This window comes from Prionailurus viverrinus, chromosome B1 (genome assembly GCF_022837055.1).
Source record: "Prionailurus viverrinus isolate Anna chromosome B1, UM_Priviv_1.0, whole genome shotgun sequence".
In the NCBI taxonomy this organism is placed as follows: domain Eukaryota; kingdom Metazoa; phylum Chordata; class Mammalia; order Carnivora; family Felidae; genus Prionailurus; species Prionailurus viverrinus.
In genome coordinates this window covers 147,510,111-147,529,865 of record NC_062564.1, presented here as the reverse complement: position 1 = coordinate 147,529,865, position 19,755 = coordinate 147,510,111, and the positions used below count along the sequence as shown (strand labels likewise).

General features: G+C 36.4%; 1 protein-coding gene across 1 annotated transcript in view; it reads right to left on the bottom strand.

The window, feature by feature from the left end:
- Positions 1–10,870, bottom strand: part of LOC125164680 (A disintegrin and metalloproteinase with thrombospondin motifs 3) — a 215,560-nt gene extending 204,690 nt beyond the window's left edge. Inside the window, exon 1 of the mRNA XM_047857529.1 lies at positions 10,834–10,870. The gene's annotated coding sequence lies outside the window, so the exon portion shown is untranslated. The remainder of the gene's footprint in view (positions 1–10,833) is intronic.
- Positions 10,871–19,755: the final 8,885 nt, after the last annotated feature.

Here is a 19,755-nt window from a genome sequence, read left to right as displayed (position 1 = left end):
TAGTGAGATGCAGGGCTTTCTTTTTGCCTCATATATTCCAGAGTTGGAATGGGAAAACTAGCATGTTAGAAAAAACAGACACAGACAAAAAAACAAAAGCCCCAACAAAAGAGTGCTTCTTCAGCCAAAGGACCAGGAGAAAGTAAGCCTCAGAAGATAGAAAACCTTATATAATACAACACCACAGAAAAACAAACATGGCCCACCCACCCCCACACTAACACAGGCCAACTAAGGAGCCTAGACTTCCATTCTTTCAATGCTATAGTCACCCCAACACTCCACCTAATATGTAAAAGAAAGCCAAGTGGGGAGCTAGAACTTTCATCTCCACTAGTCAGTAACCAGCCCTTCCCCCTGTGTTACCAGTAGAGATCACATGGGAAGCCAAAACTCCCACCTCCTCCCCAAAAGAATGAAACATCCCTCCCTCTCCCCATATGATCAAACTATATGCTGACTCCTGGTCTATTAAATCACTTCAATATATGCAAGTTGAAGGCAAAAAAAAAAAAAAAAAAAAAGAAAGGCAAAGATATATCATGTAAGCATCAACCAAAGGAAATCAAGAGTGGCTATATTAACATATGATAAAGTATACTTCAGAACAAAGAAAATTACCAGACACAGAAAGAAGTATTATGTACTGACAAAATCATTAATCCATCAAGAAAATGTAGTAATCTTCAATGTATACAGCAAATAACAGAGCTGTGAAATGTGTTACACAAACTGATATAACTGATATAACTGAAAGGAGAAATAAACAAATCCATAATTACAGCTGCTATCTTCAATACACCTCTTGCAAGAACTGACAGAACTAGAATAAAATCAACAAAGACATGGAAGAAATCACCAACACCATCAACCAATATGATCTAATTTACACAACACTCCACCCAAGAACAGTTAAATACATACGCTTCCAAAAGTCCACATAAAATATACTAAGATAAGTCACATCCTGGTCCAAAAAAAACTCAACAACATTAAAATAATTGATATCAGACTGTGTGTGTGACATTGTAGTCTAATTAATAAATAATAGGAATATCCCCCAAACACTTGGAAAACACACAATGCTATAAATAATCCATGGGTCAAAGAGAAAATCTCAGGGGAAATAAAAAAAAATACATTGAACTGAATGAACACATAACATTTCAAAATTTTTGGGACTCAGCTAAAGCAGGACAGAGAGAGAAATCTATGGCATGAAATGAACACTTGAACAAAGAGGAAAAGTCTCAAATCAATAATCTAAGCTCCTACCTAAAGAACCTAGAAAAAGAAGAATAAAATAAACCCAAAGCATATAGAAGGAAGGAAATAATCAAGAATAGAAAATCAATGAAATGAAAAGAGAAAAACAACAGGAAAAAATGAAATAGAGCTGGTTATTTGAAAACATTAATGAAATTGACAAGTCTCTAGAAAGACTGACAATGAAAGAGAAGATACAAATTACTAACATCAGGAATGAAACGGGAAGACTGACTGATTCAAGACCATACAGACATCAAAATAATAAGGGAATACAATGAACTGCATAAACATACATTTGAAAACTTAGACAAAATACATTAATTTCTCAAAATACATAAACTACCACAAGTCATCCAATGCAAAACACATCATTTAAATATTCCTATAACTATTAAGGCATAACTCATAAATTCATAACTTTAAAAATCTCCCCCCGCCCCCCCCCACACACAAAAGGAATCTATAAGCCCAGAAAGTTCTACTGAAGAATTCCTCAAAATGGTTAAATTAACATTTAATTTCATACAATCACTTCCAAAAAACAGAAGAGGAAGAGGAAAAAAAACACCAATTCATTTTATGAGGCTAATTACCCTGATACCAAATCCAGACAAAGACAGGCAAAACAAAACAAAACAAAACAAAAAAACAAAGCTTCCACATCGGTATCTTTATGAATATTGATACGAACATTCTTAACAAAATATTAGCACACAGGATTCAACACTATGACAAGGTAAGGAATTCCACAACATGACTTAACAAGGTTTATTACAGATATACAAGATGATTCAATATTTTTTTATGTTTATGTTTATTTTTGATAGAGAGAGAGAGACAGAGCATGAGTGGGGGAGGGGCACAGAGCGAGGGAGACACAGAATCTGAAGCAGGCTCTGCTCTCCAAGCTGTCAGCACATAGCCCGATACAGGGCTCGAACTCATGAACTGTAAGATCATGAACTGAGCTGAAGTCAGACTTAATCAACTGAGCAACCCAGGCACCCCAAGATGGTTCAATATTTTAAAAATCGATCAATACAATCCACCAAATTAACAGGATAAAAAAGAAATATCTGCATATCAATTGATGCAGAAAATCATTAGACAAAATTCAACACCTATTTAGGATAAAAATGCTCAGAAAAATTGGAATAGAAGGGGACTTCCTCAACTTGATAAAGAGTATCTTCAGGGACTCCTGGGTGGCTCAGTCAGTTAAGCATCTGACTTCAGCTCAGGTCGTGGTTTCGTGCTGTCTGTGACTTCGAGCCCCATGTTGGGCTCTGGGCTAACAGTTCGGACGGAGCCTGGAGCCTGCTTCAGATTCTGTGTCTCCCTCTCTCTCTGCCCCTCCCCTGCTCACTCTCTCTCTCTCTCTCTCTCTCAAAAAACAAACATTAAAAAATATTTTTAAAAAAGTATCTTCAAAAAACTTATAAATAACATTATACTTAAGGTAAAATATACTTGATGGTAAAATGGTAACATTATACTTAATGGTAATGCTTTTCCTTTAAGACTGAAGACAAGGCAAATATGTCTGTTCTCAGCATTCTTATTTAATACAGAACAAGAGAAGGACATAAAAGACATGCAAATTATAAAGGAAGAAATAAAACTATCCCTAATCCCAGATGAGATGGTTGTATATGTAGAAAATTCCAAGAAATTTATCAAAAAATCTCATAGAAATAGTAAGGTTAGCAAGGTAGCATCATAAAAGATACACTAAACCTCAATTATATATTTTATGTAAGCAATGAACGTATAGACACTAGAATTAAAACAAACAAACAAACACAATACCATTTACAACCAAATTAGGAGAAAACAAGACAAAATACTAGTAGGTGTAAATCTAAGAAAACATGTATAGGACACGTATGTTGCAAACATCACAGTACTGATGAAAGAAATTTTAAAAAAAGATTGGGGCACCTGGGTGGCTCAGTGGGTTGAGCGTCTGACTCTTGATTTTGGCTCAGGTCATGATCCCAGGGTCGTGGGATGGAGCCCGTGTCAGGCTCCATGCTGAGTGTGGAGTCTGCCTAAGATTCTCTCTCTTTCTCCCCCCTCTGCCCCTCTCCCTTGCTCCCATTCTTGTTATTGTTCTCTAAATAAATAAGAAAATAAGTAAACAGCAAAAAAGACCTGAATAAATGGAAAGACATACGTGATCATAGATTAAAGATTCAACATAGTAAAGACAGCAACTCTCTCCAAATTTTTATATAAGTTCAATACAATTCCTATCAAAATCCAAGCAACATTTTTTATAGAGATAGACAGGATTACTTTAAATTTATACAGAACAGCAAAGGAACTGAGATAGCTGAAACAATTTTGAAAACGAACAGTAAAGTGGGAGTAACCTGTCTAAATAGATTAGTATACAGACTAAAACTACAAAAATTTTTAGGAAACAAAGTATGTTGAGTTTGTCAAGGATTGTTTAAATAAGACACAAAAAGCATGAATATAAAAGAAAAAAATCAATAAATCAGACTGCAAAATGAAAAACTTTTGCTCTTTAAAAAACTAAGTAGGGATGCCTGGGTGGCTCAGTCAGTTAAGGATCCAATTCTTGATTTCAGCTCAGATTATTATCTCACAGTTTGTGAGTTCAAGCCCCGCGTCTGCTTGGGATTCTCTCTCTCCCTCTCTCTCAGCCCCTCCTCTGCTCATACTCATGCTCACTCTCTCTCTCTCTCAAAATAAATAAAAACATTTAAAAATGTTTTAAATATATTAAAAAACTAGAATACAATACAATAAAAAACTCAGTTAATGAAAAAGGCTAGCCACAGACAGAAGAAAATACAATATCTAGAATGTAAGAAGAAATCTTCAACTCAAGAAGACAATTTGTTTTTTTTTTAATTGGCAAAAGATTTGCAGTCAAATCATAGAAGATATATAAATAACAAGCACACACATGGATAAAATCCTCAACATCATTACAGTCACTAAAGCAATGAAAATAATGAAAATAATCAAAACCTTAATGAGATATCCCTATATACTCACAAGAACAGCTAAAATTAAAAAGATTGGCATTACCTAATGTTGGCAAGTATGTAGAGGAACTGGAACTCTCTTACCTTGTTATGAACAATGAAAATTGGTGAGGCCAGTTCATAAAATAGTTTGGCAGTTTGTTATAAAGTTAAATATGTACTTATTATATGATCCAGCAGTTCTATTCCTAAATATTTACTTAAATGAAATGAAAACCTGTCCACACAAAGACTTCTACCTTAATGTTCATAGCAGCTTTATTTGTAATAGCTAAAAAATTAAAAGAATCCAAATGTCTTTCAACTGGTAAATGGATAAACAAATTTTGATGTATCTATACAGTAGAATAGTATTCTGCAGTAAAAATACACAAATTACAGATTCAGCAAGGACATGGCTGAATCTCAAAAGCACTATAACTGAAAGTATCCAATCTTCCAGACACACAAAATACCTACTGTATGATTTCTTTTGATAAAATTCTAGAAGAGGCAAAATTAAGGTGAAAGAAGTAAGATCAGCGGCTGCTGGAGGTAGAGGAAGGGTACTGACTGTTAAGGAACATGAGGACATTTTTTTCTATATCATGATTGCAGGGAGGGCTACGCGCCTGTGTAACACTGTCAGAATTTATCAGATGGCTCACCTAAAATTGGAGAAGTTCGCTGTATCTATGTAATACCTCCACAATATGATTTTTAAAATTCTAAACTTAAACTAGTCTTGGTTAGAGCAGTATCAGTAATTAGCCTTATAATAAATGTTTTAGTTTCACTTCTTGTTTGTGGTAAGCCTCTCCCTCTTGTCTGTCTCCTTCCCAGAAGACTAACAACAGTCCCTCTACAATGAATTCTAAGAAGCATACTCTTCGTGTGTCTCCAAGTTAGACATACAACACACTTGTCTACCGTGGTGTCAGGTGGAAAACAAATCTGTTGCTGACACTGGTTACGCTGCCCCAAGTACCCATCCTCACGGAAAGAAAATATAATGATTTGGGTAAAAGCGGAGTGGGAAGGAATACCCAATTTTCGTTAAGACAGCATTTATTATTTGCCACATTCCTATTCTAAAATAACCTTGGCTCCTTCTCCCCTTTCCCACCCAATCTAACCCAATCCTATTCTCCTCCCCTGAACACACTGGAATTACTGTATCATGTAAAAAAGAAAACTGAAAGACTAATAAATCTTTAGAAACCTAACACTAAATTATAACGCATGCTACATGTAAGGGTAGTAACCTTGTTCCTCTTATGTGCGAAATTCTTCAAGTGATGTCCTGAAAGCTACGGGCTTCTTTTTTAAAAAACATATACATTTTTTTTCACTATCACTCATTAAACAAACAACTACTTTTACCTTTTCAAAACTCAAGAGCCAGACCCTCCATGTCTTACCAGAATATTCCCTGAGTAGAACAGACTTAGTGCTGAAGAACAAAAGGCCAGAAGACAGATGAGTGTGTCTGAATCTCATTAAGGCACAGATGGAGTTACATTTGACTCCTTGCATCTGCTCTACATTCCTGCACCAGACCAGAGATGAGGCCAGGAAAATTCAGTTCCCTTCAATTTCTATACTCACCTCAGCAGAAATGAGGTGGATCTCCCAGGATAGTCATACCAAATCTGAAAGGAGCACAAGTTTTGTCAGGAAAAACTAGGAATTGCTGCTGCTGCTACTGAAGACAGGCAGCATGGCAGGAAGTGTGCAAAAAGCGGTGGTAAGGGTTCTCGCTGTCGTTCTGATTACAATCCGATTACAGGTGGGCACCTAAAGAGGCTCAGGTACCGAGGCAGTCAAATGGTGGCGAGAGACCACTTTTGGGGATCGGTTCTAAAAGTAGAAGGCCCCCCTAATTCTCTTCATCTTGAAAAATGCTGGATTATAAAAGCCACTCCCCTTCAATCCCTTCTCCTTCTTTCATCTATTTCCCACATTACACAAATTTTGAAAACTGAGTATCTACATGGGACTGGAATGCTCAAAACTTCCTGAAAATACTGTGTGAAACATTAAGTTAGACGAAATGGGTTAAAAAGAGAAATGTAGCATGTTATACTTCTGATTATTTCTACAGCCACCAGGTTTTCATTAAGCCTTGGGCATGTGGGTTTGTGATTATTTTCATGACAACAAACACTAAAACAGGGGAACAAGATCTGTAGTTTAAGGAAATGTAATCTTCCAAAATTTCTCCACATCATCTAATGCATCTAATGCTCTTGCAGATTTTGTTTCCAACTCTCTTATCCCATTTCTTGAACCTCTACAGATGTGTTGATGACAATGACTCATTCACAAAAGGCTTACGCTAAAAATTTTTTAAAGTTTATACTACAGTTCAATTATCAAGTAGTTATTTCAGATCCGACAGAAATGTTAAAAATTTGAGATCATGGAAAATAGATAATAAATCAATTTTATGTGTATTCTAATACCGAATGTTAGTAACTTTTTGCCTGTTATCACCTTTAAGCATTAATTATCTGTGTTCTGGTTTCACAGGTTATTGATTTTGTTAAAGATCACTGAGAAAATATGTTCACAATAAAATCATTCAAGGAATACCTTTCTGCCAGTTCTCTTCCCAATTTTCCCTTTTTAAAGTTACCCTGATTTTCAACCCCTAATTGCTTTTCTTTTCTCTCCGGAGATATATTTGCTGACTCTAACCAAATTTGCACTTTCTACATTTCTAACAGAAGTAACAACTGTGTATCTGCCTTCATAAAAGCACTGTGCATGCAGAAGATTCACACATGTTCTCTAGTTTAAGCCAGACCAAAAAAAAAAAAAACCCTATAGTAGATATTATTCCTACTTTATACATGAAGAAATGATGACCCACAGAAATCCATTAAATTTTCCCAAAGTAATAAAGTTTCTAGATGGCAGAGCCAGGCTTTACCCACTTCTAATTTACTTTCAAAACTTAATACCTATTATCTTCATCACCATGGTAGGTATTGAGAACACCCTAGTTAAATTACCATATTTTGATATTCATATACTGTACTTATATCTCTGCTTAGTTGAGTAGAGAGAGACCTATCTGGCTGCCATTTGCAAATAAAAGGTTTTGAATTCACATGTTCTATGTCTATTTTATAAAGACAACTGACAATCTAGCCCTCCATCAAGTCTCTGCACCAAGGGTCTCTTCCAGTACTAATAAACACAAGACTTAGGACATGTATTATTATTATTATTATTATTATTATTATTATTACTTTTTTTTTTACAGTGCATCAAGAGGACCAAAAGTAGTAAAACCAACTTTTCAAATAGGCAGATATATGATACTAAAAAGTTGAATCAAAAGTAAGAGAAAAAAAATGCTTCTTCTCAGAAACAGACTGAATTAACAGATGGAAGAAAGAGTTTAAGAACAGAATCAAGCTCATAATTTGAGGGAGAATCTAAGCATCTGACGGTCAATGTGCTACTTAGAACAGCTGGTGTGCCAGCTTGGATGGAATGCTTCACCCCCACTCTCTGGTGCTTTTCACTTCTCATATGCTCTATCACATCCTTATTCCCCTTCAATGTCATTAGTTTAAAAAGGCGGGAGGGGAAAATAGAGCCTTGTAAATAATAAATGCTCAATAACCTATCTATTGTTGACTAGACTTAATGAAAATTGTGCTCATCCTTATCTAGACTTAAGAGCTTATTTTAGGGAAGATCATAGACAGTTGCCACTTTTATTTTATAGATGAGAATTTTTTTTAAAAAAAGATACTTTTTTTTTTGAGAGGTTGATATTTTCCCAAAGTCACAAGAGAAGAAGCAGAGTGCCTACCATATGCCAGATAGAGGTTGGTCTAGAGCCTGTATGTTCTTTATCAAAGGTATGTCAACTCTTAGATTTTTTTTCACAAAAAAGGATTCATTGTAAATATGTACGTTAACAGATTATATTGACTCAATGTCCAGGAAAATAAACACAAGACCATAAAGGAAGGAAAAACTTGCGAATGTGGAGTTTTCTTCTCCCCTGAGAAGGAAAAAAGGATACCAGTACTAAAATTGGTCCCTAAATTGGCAGCAAGTAATCTCACTCCATCACAAGAATCAATGGCCTTCTTAAGAAGTGGCTTGGAGCCAAAAGCAACTCACTAGATGAAAGTAGAGAGTCACAAGACCAACGAGCAATGCACAATTTTAATAGCTACAACTAAGGGATATAGATGTTCATTTCTGCCAGTCTTCCCCAGGCGACATACATAGATTACCAGTTACGTCATTCTGTAATCATCACCTTTGGTTCCACACTCACTATGAGGGCACAGTCATATATCAAGCAGTGACTTTCATTAACAATACCTTTCCCTACATATTCAGGGTTTTTTTTTTTAAATTTTCTCTTTTTACATATACACCAAAGAATATCACTGTGGAAGTCAACTTCTATTTAGTAAAGAGATCTATTCTGCTAAAAGAGTTTAATAATCCAAATAAGCATTACCAGCAATAAGAATTCTTCTGAGTTTAGGGGCGCCTGGGTGGCGCAGTCGGTTAAGCATCCGACTTCAGCCAGGTCACAATCTCGCGGTCCGTGAGTTCAAGCCCCGCGTCAGGCTCTGGGCTGATGGCTCGGAGCCTGGAGCCTGTTTCTGATTCTGTGTCTCCCTCTCTCTCTGCCCCTCCCCCGTTCGTGCTCTGTCTCTCTCTGTCCCAAAAAAATAAATAAAAACGTTGAAAAAAAAATTAAAAAAAAAAAAAAGAATTCTTCTCAGTTTATAAATCTTGATTTGTAAAATCCTTGACATTTCTTTATCGATTTTCTTGGCCACATTCGAAGTGGAGAAAAAATATAAATAACTGTCTAAGTTTCATGCACTTTGTATATGAGTCCATAAGTTTCTAAACTCATTATTAGAGCCAGAAAAGCTACACAACTGGTTTATTATTCAAACTAAAAAGGCTACATTTATATTATTGATAAGCTTATAGTTTGTATGTTATTATTTATGTGTCCTTTTGTTACAAAAAAGAAAAAAAGAAAGGGAAATCGTTTGTCTAAACTGCTTTATTTTTTATATGACATTTATTGCCAAATTGGTTTCCGTACAACACCCAGTGCTCATCCCAATGTCAAACTGCTTTAAAACCTTGTTTTATAGAAATACAGTCAAGACTACAATACGTGATTCAATGACAATTCCAAAACAAATAACTAGAGAAGCATCCAATCATGCCTATTCATTTCAGTTCAATTATTTCTTCATCATCTTCAGAAAAAAGAAAGAAAAAAAACTCACCTTTCCCACAATAACATACATCAAGTGTTTGCCAACCCAGATTTTGAGAACATTACAAACAATTTGGGGAAGGGACTTTCCCCCCTGGAATATGTATTTCTGCATGGTTAAAAAAAAAAAAAAAAAAAAAAAAGGTAGAAGCATAAACCAGATCTACTACAGGAAACATTCTGCATATAGACCAATCAGCACAGTATTTCCTGGTTCAATACAGCACTATTTCTGTTCTACCTCTTCCCATGCAAGCAAAGGTCACCTACAAATATACTGTGCACCTATTATGTGCCAGTCATTATGCTAAGTGCTAAGGATAGAAGATGACTATAATGGGAAAGGTGGTTTTTTTTTTCATTCCTTCCACTTAATCTTTTGAAATGAGTTAAAATTTTGTAAAAAGAAATTTGTTAGACTTTCCCCAAGATCCAGCTGTATCCCCTACAAATATGGATAAAAAAAGGAGTACACTTAATCCTACAGAGGAAATTTTCAACCTACATGGTTGGCAAGGTGAACTGATAAAATCTGGAATGATTAAAGGGTCACTGAAGCGGTAGCTTTTGTACAGTTTTCTAGCCATATCCTTGAATGTAATAAACCAAGCATTCTTACTTCAGGCTTTATCTTGCTGAAAGCAGCATTGTTCACACAAGTGTTCATTTTGGAAATGTTTTACCAGTGTAAAATAACTCCATCTTGTGGATTGTCATGACCATGGCATTCAGAGCTCACCTTCCTTCAAGTTCAGAAAGACGGGACTAGCATCAGCCTGATCCCTGGAACCTTCGCAGTCTGGAGAATGCTTGTTTCCCAATGGATAGTCATCCACACAAGCACCCCTCTGAAGAGGGATATATAAGTTCCTTCTCCTCCCAGTATCAGCACAACTACTGCCATGACCAAGCTGAGCTGTTCCAGCCCACCAAGACCAACACTGCTTAATGTCAGAGGTCATTGGTTTTCCTGTGGGTAGTACACCAGCCCTAGTCACTTTCCATTCCATTGACATTTCTACAAGGGAATATATTACACATAATGAGAAAGGTATGGGCAAATGGGGGCCCATGGGCCTCCCCCTTACTTGGGCCTCTGTCCTTCTGTACCATCTTCTCTCATTTGGTTTCTAAAAATGGTAATTATGATTCTATATACTTCAAATCAAACGCACCTACAACATACCCTGTTCTAACAGTAAACACCCAGCCACACATTACTGAAAATCTTCCGTTTTGATCCCATATTTCAAAAGCTCAAAATCTCAAAGGACTTTTCCCCACCTTCACTTTTCACAGGAACAATTTCTGATATCCAATATTTCTTCTTGGTGTCATCCCAGTTCTTACTGTTGGTGGTTGTCAGAGCCTTGAAATCAAAGCACATTTTGCTTATCTAAAGAGAAGTTATTAGATGTTAAACGCATGAACCAGATACTTGACGCTTTCTTCCTGGTAAAAATCCGCAAATTTAAAATGGAAGAAAGGCAAAGCTTCTGGAAATATTCTATCTTAAGGATAAGCGTCGATGTGTTTTATCCTATCACTTCACACTGTAGACCCCCCTACTCTGGTAGTGCCTCTGCAACTACCAAACAATCTAGAACATGTTTTCTGTCATGATTATAAATGTAGGCTAAGAAATGCCTCAGCATGCAACACAATTAGCACCTTATTTTTTAATTTAATAGGTCACTACTTCTGTTCTACTGAGTGTCCCCTAAACATATTCTTTTGTAGAACTTATAAAACACTTTCCAATCTATCTGTTACATTCTTATGGAGATTACATAACTGAAGATAAATCAGTAAGAACCTCTGACTTACTGTGAATTACTGAATATTAAATATTAAAATATCTTAATCAGAAGATAACTCACAAAATTATTAAGCCAGAAGAATATCATAAAATATCGAGTATTTTTTAAAGAACGTGTATTTTTACACTCTTGAATATATTAGGTCATAGGATTTACAAGTATTCAAGAGTTCTGCAATGAAAGCATCAGTATGTAAAATATAACAAAGTGTCCACCAACAAAAATCTCAACTTTTCTTGTTCTAGGTTAATGATCCTCATCAGAAAAATGTCTGTTTACATTAAAATTGACTAGCTAATCTTAACATTAGCCAGAAGTTTGTCTAAATAATTTGAACAACAAAAAAAAATGTAAACACTTATTGCTTGAATTCATGCCACTAAAGATAAGCCATTTTTTGTGCTTTGAGGATCTTTTTGAGCTCAGTTAAAAGATTTAAAAAAAAAAAAAAAAACCTACTAGGTTTGCTTTTCCTGCTTGAGACTTTCAAAGGCTGTGGCAATTTGTAAAATACAGATTTCAGCTGTGTGGCCCTTAGCTGTCTAGTCTATTTGTGCATGTGGATGCTTCTGCAGATGATTATAACTATGTATGTTCAGGCATAACTAAAAGGAAAGTATGTAAGTAATTTTTCCCATACTACATGTAGTAAAACACATCCTTTGTTTTATAGAGCCAGCTGCTATATGCTGAGGCTGGCAAAATTGATAATTTTACTCAAAAGTAAGCACTCTGTTTTTGATTGCTGTGCTCCATCCTGGTTAACTGCTCCCTATAACTTTTTATGCAACCCTCAGTGCCTTCGGAAATTGAAATTGGACTTCCTGGCTTCCTTCTTAATTGTATCACTGACAGTGTCAGTTTCACTCCTGGTTAATTTTTTTTTAAAGGACATCACAACTCAAATCATCTTATGTTGAGAGAAATAGATGTGATAAAAAGGTTTTTACTACAAAATCCTGGGTGGGGGGGAACACTTTGTTTTCAGAAGTAAAAATACACGCATGAGAAAAACAACTTTCAAGGGAATATGGGATGAAACTACAGTCTTGGTGCGCCTAATATATTTATCAGAGAATACGGACTTATTCCAAACAAAAACAAGGAAAAAAATAAAACATTCTAAGTCACCATGAAATACTCTCATAGATATATATAAATATATAAATAGATATATATATATATATATATATATATATATATTTTTTTTTTTTTTTAAATGTGCTACTGGGGCACCTAGGTGGCTCAGACAGTTCAGTATCCAACTCTTGATTTCAGCTCACTGTCATCATCACACGGCTCATGAGATCAAGCCCCATGTCAGGCTCCATTCTGACAGTGCAGAGCCTGCTTGGAACTCTCTTCTCCTCTCTTTCTGCCCCTCCCCCCCGTACACAGGTGCTTGCACACTTGCTCACTCTCTCTAAAAATTAAATAAACTTAAAAAAAGAAAAATATTTTTAAAATGTGCTACTAGTATATGAGACGCATCAAAAACTTAAATGTTAGTCAAGAATGTGAAATTTACTCATACACTTTCCTTTACCATTAACTTCCATACAAAGTTACCTAGTATTTTCAGTAGTAACAGAATTCTTAGCCACTTTAGTAGAAGTGTGGTTTAAGAGTAAATAATCTGAACAGTCAAAATTACAATAATTAAATTCCAAATCTTTGAACTAATTATACATAATTCTTATTTCTTTGACACTACTCATAAGCTAACATGAAATCATCTAGATCAGAATTTTCCAGAGTGTGATCCAGATACTACCTGCATCATAGTCAACTGGGGTATTTGATAAAACTAGAATCTTGAGCCCCCATGGAACTACCAAATCAAAATCTCTGGAAAGCAACCCACACATTTGTATTTTCAGCAGTCACTCCAGGCGAGACTCATGCCAAATGAAGTTCAAGAACCACTGATCTGGAACTCGAAAGATCTGTGACTTCAAAAGACTTTTTTTTTTTATTCTTTTGTCTCTAGCATGTGAACTACAATGAGAAATGTCTTCCCATTATTAAAGTATAATGAGAACCTATCTAAAACTATTCAAAAATGTAAGCGGCAAGCTTTAGATTCTTATTAACAGCACTTGTAGTTGGTTTTTTTTTAATATTTTTTTAATGTTTTATTTATTTTTGAAAGAAAGAGCATGTGCGAGCAAGGTGGGGAGGGGCAGAGAGAGAGGGCAACTCAGGATTAGAAGCAGGCTTCAGGCTCTGAGCTGTCAGCACAGAGCCTGATGCGGGGCTCGAACCCATGAACCATGAGATCATGACCTGAGCTGAAGTTGGACGCTCAACCAACTGAGCCACCCAGGCGCCCCTGTAGTTGTTTTTAGTGTAGTAAATCAAGTCCTGGGTCAGAAAGCAAACAGTACACCAGAAGGAAAAGTTTATTTCAGCAGGGGAATCTCTTCTTAGATAAGACTATAGTCTTAGATAAGACCATTCATGTAAGTCAATGCAACTTCTACTCAAACGAAATTATGTGAGGACACTTCTTTGCCTAAGAAAATAAACTATCTTCATTAATAACCAAAAAAATGATTTTCCATATTAGACTGACCTCAGCACCTCTCACATATTATACTCTATATTAATGTGTCTTTGGAGATCTCTTGTATTTCTTTAAATTTTCTCTATGAGACCAGAAAAGCAGCCTATAGTATGTCACTCAGCATGTCATCTGTAAGAGTAATAAATTAAGGAAAAACATGGCAGAGATCATCCAAAAGCACTGTATAAAATATGTGTGCGTATGTATATCTGCATATGTACGCATGCATAATTCCAAATTTAGTTTCAGAGATGATGCAAGCCCATATTTTCACTTTTTTTTAAAGAACTACAAAGTGTCCTCTCTGCCTATGGCAGGTTTCTTGTGTTTGCCTGTCCAGCATCTCTGCTCCCATCTTATGGTAACCATACCTCATGCCTCTTACAGAGAGCGACCCCTCTGCAGTCTGTGTGAGCCTGGTAGACCATTTAATCACCATGCTATCTTTCAAAGGGTAACCTAATTCAAGATGACCTAATTGGAATTTCACTCCTAAGAATCTGAATCTAGAGAAAGGCCATACACCATGGTGACATTTGGAACCCAACCATTCCAGTGTTCCAGAAATGGATTTCAGCTGAGAGCCCTTGAGCTATCCTTGTTCCTGACCTCTTAAAGCTTGGCTGTTAAGCTTTTTCTTCAAATTCTGTAAGTCACCTAATATACTTCCAGTATATTCCATTTTTCTTCATGTTAACCAATACTATTTCTCTTGCAACCAACCAAAACTCAACCAGTAAGGGTGGAATATGCTGAGAACACATCTTTTTTTTTGATCTACTATTTATAGGGCACTGTTTCACAATGAGCCATTTGTTTGTTTGTTTGTTTGTTTAATTTTAGTTAGTTAATACACAGTGCAGTATGGTTTCAGGAGTAGAATTCAGTGACTCATCACTTACATACGATACCCAGTGCTCATCTCAAATGCCCTCCTTAGTACCCAGCACCCATCTAGCCCATCTCCCATCCACCTCCCTCCATCAACCCTCAGTTTGTTCTCTATCATTAAGAGTCTCTTGTGGTTCACCTCTTTTCTCTTTCCCCCCTTCCCATATATTCATCTGTTTTGCTAAATCCCACATGAGTGAAATCATATATTTATCTTTCGCTGATTGACTTACTTCGCTTAGCATAATACATTCAAGCTCCATTCACATCATTGCAAATGGCAAGATTTCATTCTTTTTGATGGCTGAGTAATATTCGAGTGTGTGTTTGTGTGTTTGTGTGTGTGTGTGTGTGCGTGTGTGTGTACATCTTCTTTATCCATTCATTATTCAATGGACATTTGGGATCTCTCCATGGTTTGGCTATTGTTGATAATGCTGCTACAAACATTGGTCTATTTCTGTATCCTTTGGGTAAATACCTGATAGTGAAATCACTGGATTGGAGGGTAGTTCTATTTTTAGCTTTTTGAGGAACCTCCATACTGTTTTCCAGAGTGTCTGCACCAGTTTGCATTCCCACCAACAGTGCAAGAGTGTTCCCCTTTCTCCACATCCTCACAATACCTGTTGTTTCTTATGCTGTTAATTTTGGCCATTCCAGCAGGTATATGGTGATATCTCATTGTGGTTTTGATTTGTTTTTCCCTGATGAGTGATATTTAACATCTTTGCATGTGTCCAATGGACATTTAAACCACTACAAAATCCCACCACATGCTCCATAAAATCCTTTTAGATTGTCAGAAAATCAAGAGCCACTCCTGCATTTATCCTACTATCCCAAAATGAAATTCTCTATAAGCACTTTGCCTATTTTCTACCTAAGGACTTGATGTCTCTTGTTATTAATTAATGCCTAGTAGAGACTTAAATGCCCTGTCTCTTTTGACCAGCATGTCAAATACTTTATTGCCCATCTCCAAGGGTAATATAAATATTTATGCCCATGTATTTATGCTAATTTTTGAAAGTCATATATGCCCTTTCACATCAAGTATGTGACTTTTGGCTTAAAGTATACACAAATAACACAATAACATGGAAATGCACAATGTCACTCACCAGATGTTAAAAAGTACACCTGTGCACTGCAATAAACAAAAACACGCACGTTATAAAACACACATAACTCTTGAAAGTAAAATATGCAAGTCCCTCAATATAAATATACTTCCACTTACCCTTGAAGTCTCCTCTCTACTACTACCACTACTACTAAGAACTTTGAGTGTTAGCTTCTGTTCTGTGTCTCAGCAATGACTCATTCCTGGTGATGGTTCTGAAGAAGCCTATAAGCAGACTGAGTGGGAGGGCTGAAACAGATTAGCAGTCAAAATCTCCCACCAATAACTCATGGACTGCAAAACTAAGTTATCTTCATTTTACTTTTCTAAGATATCTTTCAAGGCAACTGTAGAAAGCAATGAGCATGGTCATATTTAACCTGGGGGAGATGAGTCAAAGAAGATTTAAATGATTTTCTAGTAGCTGAGAAAAAGAAGGGTTAGGAGAAATATTTTACATTTTTTTAGAGAGAAGCTCTGAAATATCAGCTAGCTGATTCGGCCATGAACAAACAGAATTCCACGGTACCAATACTTGAGTCATGATGACTAGTAGCTATTCATGACTGGATTCTATAAGAATTTCTTCCCAGGAACACTATTTTGGCATCATTTGAGTTAACAATAGCACTTGAAACAAAATGTATTATGTAATTTAATTTTGTTTACCAATTTAAACTTAAGCCTAAATTTAAATCCTTCAGTTTCTATAAACATTTCTACCCTCAGAATTCTGTTTCCTTTGCTCAGCCACTGCTTTCTGTCTCCTCCTCTGGCTCCTACTCTTCCTGCTCCCTAAACATTGGTATTCTCTGCATGTGTGGGGGCAGAGGGTACTTGGAGAATCTCTGTACCTTCCACCTAGTTTTTCTATGAACCTAAAATTGCTAATACAAAAAATAAAGTCAACTTAGAAAGTAGGTATTCTCTGAGGCTCTATGCTTCAGCTCTCCTATCTGAATATTCTCAAGTCTATCCACTGTCCCAGCTTCAGTTTCCTCCTTTATGCCCCAGGCTTCCCAATTCCTCCCCCTGGCCATACACTCTCTCCAGAGTTCCCCTGCCCCCAGCTGTCTGCAAAACATCTCCACCTGCACAGGATGTGTGCACTCAGTGTGTCTGAAGGGGAATTTATCGAACGTTTTTATTCTCCTGTCCTTCTGTTTTCCATATTCTCCAGCCCTGCCTTCTCAGCTTATCTGTGATCCCCCTACCCACACTCTCCCCCTCCCTCTCCATCCAAATTAGCTGCCAAATCATAGGAATTCTACTCAATAACGTTAAACAATCTTTCCTTTTCCACTATATCCATAGCTACTTCCCTAGTTGCTAATGATACTACCCATTATTGTATTGTATTGTATTGTATTGTATTGTATTGTATTGTATTGTTACATTGTGGCTATTGCATGAGCCTTCAAACTACTCTCCACCACTTCTTCATCACTTCTGATTCACTCCCCACCATGTAACCTATTTAATTACTTCTTGAATATAATTCCAATCAGGACCCTCTTGTTTATTGCCATTCGGAAGCTCCTTGTATGTGCCATGATGAAGCCAACTAAAGTTTTCCTATCTTCCTCCCCTTCCCCATATTTGCCATGTCCATGTCTTTACTTCTATATTTTCCTCCATTCAGACTGGCATGCCCTCTCTTTCCTATCTCTCTATGCTTCTGCATTAAATATTCTTTAAGACTCTCCTCCCTAAAGTCTTCCTTGACCCCTAGGATGGGAGGTGGGAGTAGTCAGTCTTATCATTCTGTCCTCTGAATGCCCACTTCCCTCTTTCCCCTTCCCCCTCTCCCTTTCTTTCTCAGTATCTCCCTTCCACGTGCATTGCTATAACTCCCAGGTCACCAGGCCTTACCCATATATGGGCATGGATTGTCTCATTAACAGTAATAACTTAGATGTCACTAACTCCTGGATCTATTGACATGGGATTCCTAGGCCCATACAAGTCACAAGTATTGTTCAGAGACTCCAAACATGTTTCCCATACACTTGTGAACAAGGCTTCTGTTACTGCAGTTTTTATTTATATGCCTTCCTATATTTCCATGGGGCTCAGACATAAATCCACTGAGGGCTAGAACAGTTTAAAAAAAAAAAAATGAAGAACAAACATTATTATTCTATCCTCAGAACTGTTCTGTCTCTCAAAGCCCAAGACCAAGTCAAGCTCAGAATAGCTTGATTCCTCTTTCTTGAGGGGTAAGCTCTTTCCCAGGAGGCTCATCAGATTTTTATGCAATAGGCTTTTCCTGGGCTCACCCAACCTGTCTATCAGCTATGCCCCACATTCTGCCCACGCTCAAAGTGTAGTCACTATTCCTTGCTCTATAGTGAACTCCAAAAAATCCGTGTTTAAATAACGTATATCCTCACCCAAACATTTCACCTAGTTTCTAATACATGATCAGCTCTAAAAATGAAATGAAATGAAATGAAATAAAATGAAATAAAATAAAATAAAATAAAATAAAATAAAATAAAATATCACTCCAAATTAAGGATTATTTAACAACGTTTAAGTTTTAACAATATTTAAAAACTGCTCAGTCAGTTAAGCATCTGACTCTTGACTTAGGCTCAGGTCATGATCTGACAGTTCATGAGTCTGAGCCCCCCATAGGGCTCTGTGTTGACAGTGCTGAGCCTGCTGGGGATTCTCTCTCTCCCCCTCGCTCTCTGCCCCAGCCCCAATTGTGTGAGTATGTGTGCGCTCTCTCTCTCTCTCTCAAAATAAATAAACTTTAAAAAAATTAATCCAAATATTTATAATCTTTATGTCAGGTAATCCAGGCCTATAACTATTTGAGCTTAGTTCTGCACAGTGATCATAACATCTTTTCCCTAGTTTTCTAATATTCAAACTAGCTTACAATAGCAAGTATCTTTTGAAATCAGTTTAAAAAGGTAGGAATGAGAACTTGGTACCTAGTCTACAGGGTTGTTCTTAAACATAATACATATAAAGTACTTAACAGAGAGTCTAGCAAGTAATCAGTACTCAATAAATGTTAGTTTATATTATTCTAATTGTAAATGCTAGATTTACTTATACTTGTTCCAAAACAAATCTACAAAGAAATATCCTCAAAAGTACCTATATCTTAAATTATATATAAAAGAATTCCAAATACTGTACACTACCTAAATTCTCCTTCTCAATAATTTCCTCTATTTCAATTGAAGTTATTCACAGCTTTTAATTATTTACCTCTATTACTATAATAAAGAACAGTTACCAGAAACTTCAAGTTATAGTAACCACAAAGAAATGAATACTTTCAGTAAGCAAAGAAAATGACCTCAACAAGTTCCTAGGCTAATTAACTATAGCATTGTTCTACCTAGATCTCTGAAGCAAACTCAGAATAGGTATCTAGATTTCTAAGATACTCTCAAACTTCCCACTAAAATAGAGCTTTAGGGGGTGCCTGGGTGGCTCAGTCAGTTAAGCGTCTAACTCCAGCTCAGGTCATGATCTCACGGCTTGTGGGTTCAAGCCCCGCTTCAGGCTCTGTGCTGACAGCTCAGAACCTGGAGCTTGCTTCAGATTCTGTGTCTCCTGCTCTCTGCCCCTCCCCCACTTGTGCTCACACACTCTCTCTCTCTCTCGTTCTCTCTCTCAAAAATAAATAAACATTTTTTAAAAATTGTTTTTAATAAAATAGAGCTTTAAATGTCCCCTTAACCATACAGGGAAAGATAAGTCAAGAATTTGAAGTAAATACATTGGGGACTTTATAAAAATGAAGTTTCAGTGACATGGCAGCTTAAATTGCTGGAACC